This window comes from Nicotiana tomentosiformis, chromosome 3, assembly GCF_000390325.3.
Source record: "Nicotiana tomentosiformis chromosome 3, ASM39032v3, whole genome shotgun sequence".
NCBI classification, from domain to species: domain Eukaryota; kingdom Viridiplantae; phylum Streptophyta; class Magnoliopsida; order Solanales; family Solanaceae; genus Nicotiana; species Nicotiana tomentosiformis.
Genome location: NC_090814.1, coordinates 8366563 through 8382888, shown reverse-complemented (window position 1 = coordinate 8382888; position 16326 = coordinate 8366563). Strand labels below are relative to the sequence as shown.

The window sequence follows — 16326 nt, the reverse complement described above, 5'->3', positions numbered from 1 at the left end:
TTTGAACAACAGAAGCTATCTCAGAAGATGTCTGCTTACATGCTTTATACTGAAGGAACTCAATATACTCTGCTAAAGAAACCATCCGACTATTCAAAGCATCGGTTCCCATGTCGCTACAATTTGTAGTAGGGTTAACTTGAAATAGTGGAAATAAGTAACTCCTGTGAGAAAACTGAAGAAATAGCTTGAAAAACACCGTTTACAGCAGGAAAACAGAACACTGTTCTGTGCCGGAAACACTGTTCACGACGGAAACACTGTAGCTCGCCGGAAAATTCCAAAGTTGTCGGAATTTGTTGTAACCAGGATGGATAGACTCGGAATTCCTTTGCGAGCAAGTTGTCCTGAAGAAACTTCGAGAAAAAATGGCCGGAAAGTGGCCGGAACCCTCGCCGGAAAAGTTGTTGCCGGCGCGTGGAGGAGCGTGGCGGCTTTTCTGCCGGATAAAATTTCAGGGGTTGGTAGTCGGAGGGTGATCTACCTCGTGGTGGTGTTGGTTTTAGCACAACACCGACAGAAAGTGACTTTCACTTAGACAAGCCTTAGGTCACCGGAAAAATTACACGATGACTAAGTTCTTTCTTCCCGGTTAACGCTGGAATGACGCACAACGATCTTTTCTCACTAATGCTCTGATACCATGTGAGAAGGCACGGGAGAAAATATGTTATTGATATTGGATGATAAATACAATACAAGAGGTCCCTATTTATAGCTATACACTACAAGGAGATATTACTCCTCTTCCAATGTGGGACAAGACTACACTATACATATCTATAAACTAACAATGGGCAGCAGGTTACGGACAAGGCATTGGTGCGGAGCAATGTCAAAAGGCGCCAAGGCTGGGTGAAATGCCAGCCTTGGGCGTGCAACAACTGACCAAGTGAAAAGGGCACATGCAGTGCACATGCCAAAGTAGAGGGCGTTTACCTTTTTGTAATAACTTGTACCCATATCTGTGTAGTGCTTGTAGTAGTCATTTTCCAAGTGTCGCTTGCGATGATAGTCTGTTTTCCTCATAAGATAAGAGTTGTTTTGTTAGATCTACTATACTGAAACAGTATACCGAATAATACAATGTTGTAGAGCGTTAGAACTGAATCAAAAGCTTTGAAAAACGTACCTCTACCTTGCCGATAAGAACCTCCATGACCATGATTTCCACCATGTCTACTGTCACGGGCGTGGTTTCTGTCCGTCGAAACCGGCCTGTGCGGCAGCCAAGTCCCGCACTTGACTTCAGCCGTCTACAACACTCGGCCAAAATTACAGCAATTTTGGACTTAGAATATTTTCGGGCAGCTTCAACATAGTAAGCCTTAGAACTGATTTAGGCAACGAATTAAAAGTAAGCCAACGGTAAATTGACAAGAACACAAGGCGCAATTTACAGGAAACTCTTTTCCCAACTTTGTATTTAACTCGAGCATATAAAGAAACTCAAACTCAAAGTGCAACCGCGTACAAAAGAAGATCACTCTTGACCCTCAGGTTTTCTCTCAAAGACTACTCTTAGCCTTAGGTGTTTTCACTCTTGAAAACAGACTTAGGAATTCTTTCCTAAGTTAAACATGCACTCTTACACGTTTTTGGGTCTCTCTTAAGACTACTCTTAGTCTTAGATCTCAAGACTCCTCTCTCTTCTCTCTTGATCACGAAATGCCCCATATATATAGATATAGGGACTGTCACTGGCATATTTGAAGGGGCAACTTACAAAGGGGCAATTTCATTCTAGTGCTTTTCTTAGCCAAAGCACTAAATAAGCACTTAACCATTTAATGGGGCACTCACCCACGAAATGGCCCTCTTCAGCACTTAGCTCTGTTTTGTGGAGCACTCAGCCCTCTTTGTGGAGCACTTAGCCCTTTGGTGGAGCACTGGTCCCACCATCCACTGAAACAAGCCTGTCACACAGCATTGCTGAATCTGTCCCAACTTGTAGTTGACATCCCCCCAACTAGTTCCATCTTTTCATATGTACTCTGTGCTCGCCACCATCTAAACTGAAATAATGTAAAATTGGACAATGAAGCAAAGTTTGTATGGGTATCAAAGAAGCAGGTTCCCTGATTTTAGCTTGTGATATAACGAATAAGAGGGTGAGCTTGTATAGGGAAAAATACGACATAACACGTGGCCGCTTAAAGGAGGGACACGTGGAACCCAAGATGGGAATGGCCACCGAACATAGTTGTTCTGCTTGTCATCGGAAAGAATAACAATCATAAATGGAGTATTAAATACTTTGCGCCCGGTAACATTTAATACATAATATTTTGCAGCATTAAGGATGATGATCCGTTACAAAGAATTTAGCATTTTTGTCCAACGTTATATCTTCATCAATGGCCCTCATAATTGACGTTAAAGAATGGCACGATCCTAGGACTTCCTTCCCTAGACATAGTTATAAATATGGAGCTCAGTTATCATTGTAAGGAGAGGAATTTTCTGGCTAACTTACGCTACATTCTATACAGCATCTTAATACAATTTTATTCTCTCGCTTTTGATCTTATCATTGTTGTGCTCGGAAACCTTGTTCCCGGACTCATTAGCTCTTCTATTTCATCTATATTCTAAGGCTAAGTATTTTATTTTTCATCAGTTATTTTATTACTTTTTGGATCAAATTAATTCACTTGTCTAGAAATCACGAACAAATTCAACTGTACTGTTTTTCGGGTAAACAGTTTGGCGCCCACCGTGGGGCCTAGACATCCGTGCAATTAAATTGATCTTTGCCTTTTTTACTAACAAGTTTGATTATTTTTGTCTTAGAAAAAATCACAAAAGAAATGGCAGATAACACTATTAACGGCACACGCAACCCTGAAATTCAAGGGGAGCAACCTCATTTCGAGGATACAATCAGTGACACTCACAATGAGGAGAACGACGCCACACCGACACATGACGGGCGATACCCTTAACAGGTTCGGGAGAGGACTCCTGATGATGCTGATGAGGAGCATGTAGCGGGTGCAGTGAGGGTCCTGCAAGAGCAACATGCAATCATTCTAGGCCATCTCACGCGGCATGATCAGGTTATGACGGAACTAAAGGAGGCGCTATCAGGTGCTTCAAATAATGCTAACATGCGAGATCCAATTCCTCCCGAGGTTCCCGCAAACCAAACGACGCAGAGAGTCGACAATAACACTCCCAGGGAACAACACTCCCAGGGGCGAAGTTGGCTCCGATGGGGCCGGGGGGAGTAGATCCGGCCTCAACAACGATAACGATCCGTTCAAGTAGGAACTTTTGCGGTTCATGAAGGAAGTAAACACCCGCATGGATCAAATCCCGGGCGCGCCACCAGTTTTGGAAGGCCCAAACTCGAAGAAATATATTCAATTACCGTACAAGCTAAGTGCAGCCCCCGAATTGATCCCGAAACGGTTCAAAATGCCCAAAGTGCCGAAGTATGACAGAACTTCAGACCCACAGGAGCACATCACCACTTACACAACAGCAGTGAAAGGAAATGACCTGGTTCCTCACGAAATTGAGTCCGTGTTGTTGAAGAAATTTGGTGAGACTCTCATGAGGCGAGCTCTAACGTGGTATTCACTATTACCCGAGTATTCCATAGATTCCTTTGAGATGCTCGCGAATTCTTTCATCAAGACTCATGCCGGTGCCAGAAAGGTGCAGGACCGAAAGGCCGACATATTCAGGACCGCGCAGGGAGAGTCCGAGTTATTACGAGAGTACGTCACTCGGTTCCAGAAGCAAATGATGTTACTACCGGCGGTCCCGGATGAATGGGCAGCTGAAACATTCACCAAAGATTTAAATCTGAGAAGTTCGGACGCTTCCAGGAAGTTGAAGGAAAGTCTGCTCGAGTTCCAAGGGACGACTTGGGCGGATGTCCACAACCGGTACGAGTTGAAAATAAGGATAGAAGACGATCAGGTTGGCTTTCTATCGTCGACCAAAGGACGGGAGAAGAACAGAGAAAAAACGAAATATGATATTGACACGGATAGATGGACTTCGAGGGGCTGGTTTTTGCCCTACGAGCGGACAGAAGGCAGCTGCAGGAGTTTTCAGACAACAAATAAGTTCACCATTGATAGAAGGACAGATCGTGGCCGGAACAACAGATCGCTGCAGGATAAAGAAATCTGGGGGTCGCGAGGTTCTTCTAACCCAAAGTTATCAGAGTATAACTTCAATATCAGTGTAGTAGAGTTAGTGTCGGCCATGAGAAATATCAAAGAGGCACGATTCCCAAGACCTATGAAATCTGATCCCAGCTAGAGGGATCCTAATTTATGGTGTGAATACCATGGCACTAACGGCCACCGGACTGGGGACTGCCCACACCCCCGGGAAGAAGTGGCAACACTGTTAAAGAATGGTCACCTTAGAGAATTCTTGAGCGACCGAGCTAAAAACAATTATGGTCGGAACAGAGGCGACGCTGAAACCTCAAAAGCAGGAGAAGAACCTTCACGCCAAACGATCAACATGATCTTCGGAGGGAATGAAATTAACGGGGTCACCTTTTCGGCAGAAAAGAAGACAAAAGTGTCGATAACTCATAGCAAGAGGCTCCGGGACGACGATATCACGTTCACGGACAAAGATGCAGACGGATTACTATTGCCGCACTAGTAATTTCTTTAAATGTGTTAGATTTTAAAATTAAACGTGTTTTAGTGGATCCAGGAAGTTCAGCTAATATCATACAATGGAGAGTACTGGAGCAAGCTAAACTCACCGGAAGCATTATCCCGACAATGAAACTGCTCGTCGGGTTCAACTTCGCAAGCGTGACAACGCGGGGAGAAATTTTGCTGCTCACGAATGCTGAGGGAATAATGAAGACAACACTCTTCAAAGTGGTAGATGGAGACATGAGGTATAGCATCATCTTGGGAAGGCCATGGCTGCACGAGATGAAAGCCGTGCCTTCAACATATCACCAAATGTTAAAATTTCCGACACCCGAGGGGATCAAACAGATAAGGGGTGATCAACCGGCAGCAAGGGAGATGAATGCAATTTCGGTTTCCAGTAGCAAAGGAAAGAAATGTGCGGCATAACAATTACTGGAATCGGTACCTGCCCCCGAGCCAGAGGAACATAATCCGGGGACAGAAGAGTCGGAACAATATCAGGTACCAAGGTATTTTCAAGTACCGGAAGAGACGGATGCGACGAAGTCCACGGCAGAAGAACTGGAGCAGGTTGCATTGTTCGAAGAATTCCTAGAAAGGAAATTCCATTTGGGAACAAGACTGCACCCGGAGCACAAGTCTGCTTTTATTGAATTCCTTAAAATTAACGCCGATTGTTTTGCATGGTCGCACGAAGATATGACAGGCATCCCGACGGAGATAGCCGTACACAAGTTAAACTTGGATCCCACATACCTCTGGTAAGGAAAAAGAAGCGCCCTACTGCTGAAGCAAGGAATAAATTCATCAAAGAAGAGGTAACTTATTTACTTAAGATTGATTCAATCCGAGAGGTAAGATATCCGGATTGGCTAGCCAATGTAGTAGTAGTACCTAAGAAAAATAATAAATTTCTCATGTGCGTAGATTAGAAGGATCTTAATAAGGCGTGCCCGAAAGACTCATTCCCATTGCCAAATATCAATAAGATGATTGATGCTACGGCCGGGCACGACTTAATGAGTTTCCTCGATGTTTATTCTGGGTACAATCAAATCAAGATGAACCCAGAAGATCAGGAATAAGATGTTTGAAAAACAAATAGGAAAGACTATGAAAATAAACATAGACGATATGCTCGTTAAGTCTTTGAATGCAGGTGACCACTTGAAGCATTTACTAGAAACAAATCCTGAGGGAGCATAATATGGAACTTAACCCCGAGAAGTGTGCGTTCGGGGTCAGTTCGGGTAAGTTCCTAGGATTCCTAGTATCACAAAGGGGAATTGAGGTAAATCCCGACAAAATTAAGGCCATAGAGGACATCCCGGATCAATTGTCTAACGTAAAAGAATTCCAAAGGCTCACGGGGAGATTGGCAGCTTTGAGCAGGTTCATTTTCCGTTCATCGAAAAAATGTCATCGCTTCTTCGCACTGCTCAAAAAGAAAAACAATTTCGAGTGGACACCAGAGTGTCAGCAAGTCTTGAGGGAGTTGAAGAAATATTTGTCAAGCCCTCAGTTGCTCTCAAAACCAAAGGAAGGTGAAACGTTGCTACTCTACCTCGTGGTTTCAGAATTTGCTGTGAGTGCAGTTTTGGTCCGAGAGGACGAAGGTGCGTAATCTCCCATTTATTATGTTAGCAAGATTATAACGGGAGCAGAAACTCGCTACCCACATCTTGAAAAGCTGGCCAGTCGCCGCTCGGAAGCTAAGGCCCTACTTCCAATGCCACCCGATAGCTGTGGTAACTACTTTCCCTTTGAGGAATATCCTCCATAAACCCGAGCTCTCGGGTATATTGGCCAAATGGGTCATCGAAATGAGCGAATTCGATATAGAGTATAAACCGAGGACTGCAATTAAGTCGCAAGTCTTGGATGACTTCGTGGCTGACTTCAGTCCGGGACTATTGCCTCTGGCAACTAAGGAGGCAATAATGGTGTCAGAATCGACAACGGGAGTTTGGACCTTATTTACGGACGGAGCTTCAAACGTGAAAGGGTCCGGGCTCGGAATAGTCTTAATTACGCCTTCGGGGGAAACCTTAAGGCAAGCCATCAGAACGATTCCTTTAACTAACAACGAAGCAGAGTACGAAGCTTTGATTGCAGGGCTCGAATTGGCCTGAGGACTTGACTCCGAAGTCATTGAAATCAAATGTGATTCGCAGTTGGTGGTAAATCAGGTCTATGGAATTTTTGACACCAAAGAGGACCATATGCAACAATATGTGGTAAAAGTTCGAGCTTTATTGGCACGATTCCGAGAATGGTCAATAACTCATATCCCGAGGGAAGATAACGCAGAAGTAGATGCATTGGCAAATTTGGGCTCATCAACAGAAATCCAAGGATCGAAATCAGGGACGGTAGTACAACTGATGAACTCAGCCTTGGACATAGATTACTATGAGGTAAATTCGACTAGTTTGGTCTGGGACTGGATAAACGAAATAATCGATTATCTCGAGCATGGAAAGTTGCCCGAAGAACCACAAGCATCAAGAGCATTATGCGCCAAAACTGCACGATATAGCTTCAAAAAAAGCCAATTGTGCAGAAAGTCCTTTCAAGGCTCGTTGGCCCGGTGCCTAGGAGCATCAAAAGCTAACTATGTCATGAGAGAAGTCCATGAAAGGATATGCGGCAACCATTCGGGTGCAGATTCTTTGGTGCTGAAATTAGTCCGGGCAGGATATTACTGGCCCCGTATGGAACAAGATGCCAAAGACTTCATCCGAAAATGTGATAAGTGCCAACGATACGCACCACTTGTACATCAACCAGCAGAATGCCTACATTCGGTTCTGTGTCCCCGTGGCCGTTCATGAAATGGGGGATGGACATCGTCGGACCACTGCCACCAGCTCCTGGAAAGGTAAGGTTTCTTTTAATTTTGACCGACTATTTTTCTAAATGGGTGGAAGCAGGTCCTTATCAGGGAGAACGCGAAGTGGTCAACTTCTAGGTACCAGAAAGAGAATAACTTACAACCTGGAAAATGCAAATGCAGAAAAGGGATGTGGAAATCTTAGCATTTTAAAGTGGAGGAGAAGATAGATTTGCAATTCAGAAAAGGTATGTTGGTTTTTTTTTCCTATATCGACACTCTTATCTGATTATTGACTTGAAAGTTCTCTTTTAGGTATTACTTAATGTTTCTCGGAGGGCTTACAATATGAATTAATTGTTTCCCTATTTTGTTGTTATCTGTGGGACTTGAATGATTGGGATTAAATGTGTCATTGTCTGTTTCTTTAGTAGCAGAGCGATGGTAGATACTTACGACAGTAAAGAGTGTCTGTCAACTGTTTGATGTGACTCTTTTAGTTTAATAGCATAAATGTGTGTGGATTTAAGAAAGTGCAATTTTTAATTCACAGAAAGCAGTGTCTGTTAAGGAATGGCTAATTCCATCACTCGTCTAATAACTGGTAATGAATCTAGCATACAAGAAGAGTGTGAGAACCTCTTCTTGAGTTGATCTTGTAATTCCCTGAATCAAGCATCAACGTTTGGCAAAGAAGATCTGCCACAAGTTTAGGAAAGAAAAAAAAATTCAAGCTTAAGATTGTTGTAAATGCACTTCAGAATATCATACAGACATCTGAATCTCTGTTGGTGAGACATTCCATGCCACTAGATAAGTGGACAGCTCCTCCAGGTGCTTGGTTTTTGCTGCCGGAGGTATCAGGTTGTAAATATCTTTATCGCTAAAAGTCATGGATAGCTCATTACTTGCAGGTTGTAAATATCTTTCTCAGGTTGTACTACACATTTAGAATATGCTTTCATACAACACGAATACTCGGCTTGTTGGAGCTCGAAATACTAGCTGTTTCTCCGACAAGATTTACGCTTATTTGTTTTTATCAATTCTCTGTATTCACGTAGAGTTGATTTATTTTGAAACTAATTATATTGGTCTTGTCTTTCTCACCTTCTTATCTGTTCCTAGAATTGTTGTTCTTCCGACTCTAGTAATTTAATTAGGTCGTGGATCATATGACTTCTTGTAATCATATACTAGAATGTAATTGCTTTGTTCTTCCAATTACATAGTTTGTCTATGGTGATGCGTCTGTCTGTAATAAAGGGTGTTGATTGCAAAGTGTTGATTGCGATCATTAGGAATGAGTGCTTAAATAAGGAGTTTTGAGAGAGAAAAATGAGATTCTTGATGCTTTTTGGAACAGACAGTTTTTACATCTGAAATTTCCAATCAACATACTAAGCCGTACCTAACTATTGCGAACTTTCAGTCCTTTTCTATATCTAAAGTCATATTCAAATCCTCCTAGGATGGTTGCCTTGTGAATATTCAACGCTTACATGTTTTCTTACTGAAATTGATTTACTTGATTATCACACTAATATTACTACTCTCCCCTTTGTACTCTTTATGAAGCTAGCTTCTACTTTTACGTCTGGATTGCATAGAGTGATGGCAACAGGGAAAGAGCATTACTCAGTACCGTGACATGTTTGGAAGATTTATTATCATATGTGTAATGGCAGGATCAACAACACACGACAACTAGGTTATGCTGCAAAAGATGACCAGCAACTTCTGGTTGTCTACGATGGAATTGGAAGATAAGGGTAGATGGAATTGGACGATAAGGGTAGATGGATTAGAAGATGAGGGTAGATGGTTGTCTACGATGGAATTCCAGTGATCAATCTGTATGAAATGAAACTGAAGCGTTTTGTTTTCTCCCCATTTTTCCTTTTCTCTTGATGTTCAGTCATAACTCATGAAGAATTTTGACGTTCTTGTGTTTAAATGCTGCGAATAAGAAGCACTACTTATTTTATTCATTATAGTGTTTTGATGAAAGGCCAACTGCCACTTAGTTTTCTTCTGTCCTGTTCCGCTTTGAATTGTTTGATCGACATTGACAAATATGTTAAGGGGGAGAATAAGAAACAGTGTTCTCAATTCTAAGTTGCTAATTTAAACTTAGCTCTATATTGCTTCCGATGTATTCAAATAATCCCACGGTTCTCTTTTTGTTCTAATACTTGACATTCATGCTCTATAATCAGTTCAATGATTTCATCTCCAACAGGGGAAACACAATTTAGTGTCATATTATCAGTTTGAAATTCATTACACAATCCGAGTTGCTTACTTTGTTGGATATAGATGGTTTTTTCCTAACTTGTGTAGTAAGAGCTCATTCAGTTGATCTCGTGGCTTCTGTAATTCAGAAATGCCTGATATGTTGGTTCCAAATGTTTTTTTGTTTCAATGTAAAAGAAACAGGCCTGATATGTTGATCTCATTGCTTTTGTAATTCAGAGATGCCTCTTTGATCAGTTCAAGTGTTATTATGACATAGGTGTTGCCTGCTCTCTGATTTTTGGTTTTTAATTTAGTCTTTACTTCACTCTTCTTTCCAGATTTGACTGGAAAAACTATATGTTGGTTGGCCTAATACATCAGAAGGGGGACAAAACTGCTGCTCATTTTGTTTTTTCTAGGATTTTGCTTTTTGACGAGCATTATGGTACAATTCATGTTGTTTGTTGGTGGTCTGCAATGCATTACTGCCAGTAATTTATATGCCAAAAAAAAAAAGTCGGATTAATTTAGAATCTGAACGAAAGGTTCTATTTGTAGCCATGAGTGTAGGAGGATTAAAGATGAGTCTTAGGGTCTTCAATGACAGAAAGTCCTCCATCTTTAGAGTGCTGATTAGCTATGTTTTCCTCATGTATTGTCTTTCCCACTTTATGCCACCATTACTTTGCTTACTATCGAACTATGTATGTATGTATCGGATTCATTTAGAATCTGAACGAAAGGCTCTATTTGTAGCCCTGCATTGTGAGTCTCGAGCACTATTGCATTTTCATATTCCTGAATCCTGACAAGAAATGCACATGTGTAAAAGATCGAGCAACAAACTCTCTCGATTTCCTATTCTTGAGATGTCTCAGTTCAATTTAGTGCATATGCATCATATATTTAGATATGCACCGAAAATACAGACAGAAAATAAAAAGGCCAGGTGATCAACCTGTCCTTACCAAAGACATTTGCAGGTTTTTATGATAACATCCGCTGTATGTAGACAAGATCATACTATATAGTTAATTAGTAGGACGCTTCATTCGCATGTATGTACCATTTCATGAACTCCTTCTATATCATTCACCACTTCCTGTGAATCAGTCAAACGAACATAAAGTCCAACAAAGACTAAAATCATCACTGTATGTTGCCTGCGAGATATTCTCAAGTCTCGGTCAATATAAGAATTTCTCTATCAGAATAAAACAGGAGAAGGGTATACATTTTTTATTTTTTCTTTGATTGATTGACTACATTTACTCAGTGTTTGTCTTTATATCAACCAGAACATGTGCAATTATAAACATCAACCTAATTATTTTCCCCAATAAGATAAAGGGTACATTATGTTCTGTCAAGGGGATATACATTTTGGTAAGTGAAATAAAGCAATCGTCTTGCTTGTATACATGCAGAGATGTATCATATCAGTAAATGCTGGAGCCTTAGATGGGTTGATAGACATATTACATAAGAAGGTAGATTAAGGAAGTGGTTTCGTGTTCAACAACCCTGTCGTTTTTGTAACTCGAAAAACATTAACCTTTTTTCCTCATCTCTTTTGGTTTGGGGACGACAAGTACTTCGTCTCGAGTAGAACTGGGGGTGAGGTAAGGAGTAGTATAAGAGTACGTGGTTCGGTCATCGATAAACCTCTCTTTATTCATTCAATAGGGCAGGGCTGTGGACCAATGCACATTACTTAGACGGGTTTTAGAAGGCATATAGGAAGGAATGAAGAAATTCAGAATGGAGAAATCGGAATGAAGAAATCGAATATAAAAGAAAAGACAAAGAAAAGAGAGAATATCAGGTTCTATTTCTTAGGATATGAGTGAATCTTGTCTATTTCAACCCCCTAGATTCAGATTCTACTTTTGAACCTTTCAAAAATTAACCAATTAACCTTTCAAATATGTATTTCAAATTCGTTTGAACGAAAGGAGAAAAAAAGAGAGGAGATAGAATCCATTTCTTTTAGATACTTTATGTAAGAAACTCTACCTATCTAGAACATTTATGGGATATATCTCGCCAAACTAGATAAAACTATTATTCTAATCTAGACTCTAAAGGAATATTATGTTGATTCACATCAATTAATTAGAAATTAATTCGAGGGAAGAGAGACCCATACAAATTAATTATGCGCCATAAACCGGATTTGAACGTAACTAGCGACACAAGGATTTTAAGTCCTCCGCTCTACCAACTGAGTTATCCTGGCTATTCCCAATGTAGTACCCTCATTTTACTAGAGAACTTGGGTCTATGTCATTTAAAAGGACAAAAGTATATTCAATTATTTTATCAAAGCCGGAGAATTTCTTCGACCTTCAAAAAGATGACTTTGTAAGTTTCAGTATGGGTATGGACCGAGAATCATTCAACTAGGAATCCCTTTTTCAATGATGTTCATTTCGATGTGTATCATATATATTTTACAGGACTAGAGATAAGAGAAAGTCATTTATGCTCAAATCCATTTCTAAAAGAATAGAGCGAATGAGAAAGATAAGGAATTTGGAATCACTAAGGAAAGGGGGTCGAATAAATAGTTGGGGAATGAAATAGTCGTTTTGGGGATAGAGGGAGTTCAACCCTCACGATCTTTAAAGTCGACGTATTTTCTTCTTACTATAAATTTCGGTGTTGCATGTATTGACATGTAGAACGGGACTCTATTCACAATTTTAGTTTGTGCGATCTTAAACATTAAATTTTTACATGCACTTAATTATACAAGATCAAGTGCAAACTTTAAATGTTCACGTTCCTTTTAGCTTGATTATTGACTAAGATCAAGTCATTTGCTACATTCAAGCTTCATCAAAGAATAGGTTGCCTTTTTCATTATATTCTCATTGTGATTGAGCTTTCAATCCTATTATAATTAATCGATTGTCGTGCAGTTTTTATTTGCGTTTACCTCTGAAATTTAAAGGTAGGGTCGGGTAGGGCTATGGATAGCTATTTTGGGTGGGAAAAAAAGTAACAAACACCAAATGCTTAAAATTAGCTTATAGTATAAAGAAAGATAGAGTTGGAATTAAGTGGAATGATGAGTTTTTAAATGGTTGTTTGGTGCCTTATATAAAAAATGAAGTATTTAATTAGTATTATTTTTGATAAAGCTATTATGAACATATTAATATGATTTGAATTGTGTATTTTTAATATGATCTTTTACATTGATTTTTTCATTCGTCCACTTTTTTAAATGTCAAAATTGCTTGCATAAAATCCTGCGTCTCCCCCGGGGCCAACAATAGTTTATTTGGGTGGATAAAAGTCACAAACACCAAATACTTAAAATTAGCTTAGAGCATAAAGTTGGAATTAAGTGGAATTTTCTTTACTACTATTTCCTTATTAAAGTTTTAAATTTTCTCCACATTCAAAAGATTAATCTAATTAGCGCATAATGAGTTGTCATTGTCTCTTCATTTAAATGTTGAAAATTATAGTAATACCTCCCTTTAATCATAGAAAAGAAAACATATATGGAACTATGGCCAAATAGGAGATACGAATATGAATATGAAAATACAAAAGTTGTCCATATATGATTGGGAAAAGAAAAGTTTCCATAAGTTCTTACTTTGGGTAGAAGAAATAATTAACCAACGTAAGCCCTACTTAATTGTTGCCTAAGTAATAATTTCCTAAACGGAGGCACTTCAGACTGATATCTATAAATACTCTCAAACCTCATTCGCTCTCTTCAACTTATTACATTACGTTCTTTTCATATAAAGGTTGTAAGGTAAAATATTCAGAAGAAAGTTGCGTTCTTGTTGATATTCATGGAGCAGTTACAACAACTTGGTCAAGAGCGTTTCCGTTTCCGTCCCACAGATTCAGAAAGACTTATGTTCTTGTTGAGATTCATTGTTGGACAAGAGATGCATGATTCTGGATTTATTACCACTAACGTTGATGTCTATGGCAAACAAGAACCTTGGGAGATTTACGACGTTCTCTACAGTCAAAAGTTGATAGATATTAGTTTTGTACACTTGTCATCATTTAAACTTAGATATATCAATACATGCTTGAGAGTATCAGGGATATATCCTCTTATGCTGCTTGTCTACTCTATGACCTACTTATTTCACATATTCTTGGAGTTATGAAGGTTAACTTGACACCTTTCACACCTAAGCACATTACCAGTACCTATGATAAGATAGCCTTCTCTATAATGGGTTACACTTTAAATGATGATGGATGGGTTAAGCGCGCCAAAGTTGAGAGTGTCCCAGTATAGGTTGAAGCTCCCACTAAACCACCAGAGTCTTAGTCAACTGCCTCTCAAAATTTTCAGCAGATTCAGCAATATCTAGACGGTGTAAGACTTATGCTGGTTGAGATGAAAGAGTAGGTTAACAAAATCAGAGAAGTCACCAAGGAAACAGGTACAGATGTGGCCAAGCTTAGGATGGATATGGGAGCAACACGGAGACAAGGAACCAGGGCATTCAACTTCATGTCAGAAAACATAGACAAGCTCGTCAAAGATGTTGAAACCTCCTATGAATCCTTCTGCACCAAAGTAATCAATACCCTCAAATACTTCTTAAGAAGAAATTAAGGCGTGGTTAAAAACAATCTCTTGTGCTTGCTTTTGCTTGAAAAACTTATTTTTGCATTTGTATGTATGAACCATCACTCTATGCCTCTGCTGAAGGCATTACTTATACTGCCCTAACTAGTATGCATATTATCTATATATTATTTTCTCATCTAGTGTGCGTAGTATCTGAATACATATTGTTATATACTGGGCTTGCACTTTTCTTTTTTTTATTGATGTCAAAGGGGGAGAACATGTATGGAGAAAGTAAATCAACAACTCAGGGGAGCAGTAATGAGTAATGAGTACAACAACTCTAAGGGGAAGTATACAACTCAGGGGGAGCAGTAATGAGTACAACTCTAAAGGGAAAACATGTATGGAGAAAGTAAATCAACAACTCGGGGGGGCAGTAATGAGTAATGAGTACAACAACTCTAAGGGGAAGTATACAACTCAGGGGGAGCAGTAATGAGTACAACTCTAAAGGGAAGTATACTTTGTTTACTCTCTCTTTATTGTCATCATCAAAGTACCCTGTGGTGATGATGAGGACAACAGTAGTTATCGCTACTTTATCACAAAGCTGAAGAAGAAAAGCAACGCGAGGTATCATCGTGCTGTAGGAAACAAGGGAAGTTGGAAACAGGACGCCGAGGGCAAACTAGTGGTTAATATTGGATCCAAGACAAATTTGTCTTACAAGAATAAAGAGTTTTACCCTGAAGATCAGAAAGATGGACATTGGCTCATGAAGGAGTATGAGCTTTTTAAGGTTATTCTTCACAAGTTCCACCAAGACTGTAGAGATTATGTTTTCTGCACCATCAAGAAGCTGAAGCATGTTAACCGTTCATCTGAAACTTCCACAATCACAACGTTGAATAATGATTCTGATGGAACTGATGAGGTAACGAGTTCTGTTGATAACTTGTTGGCTACTAATAATTGCAAGGATTATTATAATATGTGCAAGAATTTGGAACACTCTGAAACGATGGCTTTTCAAGTGATGAATAATAGTGTTGATGAATCATTACAAATAGTGGACGAACCAGCTGAAGGGACTACTTTTGAGGCACCTAAATTAGATGTGATTGAAGATTTGTATCAATGGGATGGAAAGTAATTAGACAAATTAAATCAGATATTAGATGATGTGCCCGAGGTTGATGTAGAGGCGAATATTGGGGGGATTGTGGACTATTAAAACTTAGTTGACTAAGTTTCAGTTTAGTCGACTAGCTTTCGTACAGTACACAGATAAGACAGATAAATGCAGTGAATTTGAAAGCAACACAAGACACAACAGTTTTTATACTGGTTCAGTACCGGTGTGGTACTTACGTCCAGGTTTCCTTGGGTCACAAGAGTTCTTTTAGATCTTTGATAAAGAATTACAACAGTGATGATTTTGGCTCGTTCACCACCAACGATGTTTAGCAATAATGATTTTTGGATGTTGACACAACTCTCTTTTGTATTCTAACTCCTTCTATCTTTTATGACACTTGTAGACTCAAGAACAGTATTTGTACTTAGATTTAGAGAGACTTAGAAGACAGTATTTTTAGTTGTGCACTTCACTCCCTTGAGTTCACCAGTGTCCTTATAGGCAAGTATTGTTGTATGTTTGTGTCTGATTCCAGCAAGGTATCTTTGATTTCTTCAAGAGAGATGATTGTTGGATTAGAGCAGGGTGTCTCTGATTTCTTCGAGAGAGATGGGCTGAAATTTATTAAATCACAGAGTGCTCTGTTCCATGCCATTCCCATGCCGAGATGCTTCATACTTACTTCAAAGAGATGAGCGCATGTCAAATGGTTTCCAGTTGGTGGAGCGGATTAAATAATAAAGGAGTGCTTGATGACAAGAAGCACAACTTTTAATTGTCTCCCACTATGATGTGTTTACCACCCAACTTGTCTCCCATTTCTTTTGTCCTTCCTTCTTGATCTTTGTTAGATTTGAGTTATCGCCTTTTTGATAGCTTGATCAACAACGAAGGGCCTGATGCCTTGAATCCA

The 16326-nt window shown here is 39.7% G+C and overlaps 1 long non-coding RNA gene across 1 annotated transcript; it reads left to right on the top strand.

Moving 5' to 3' along the window:
* The first annotated feature begins 184 nt into the window (after window positions 1-184).
* On the top strand, window positions 185-9483 carry LOC104100177 (uncharacterized). Its single transcript, XR_011414579.1, has 2 exons — window positions 185-7721; window positions 9052-9483. It is a non-coding gene; the product is annotated as an uncharacterized lncRNA (long non-coding RNA).
* The last annotated feature ends 6843 nt before the right edge of the window (window positions 9484-16326 follow it).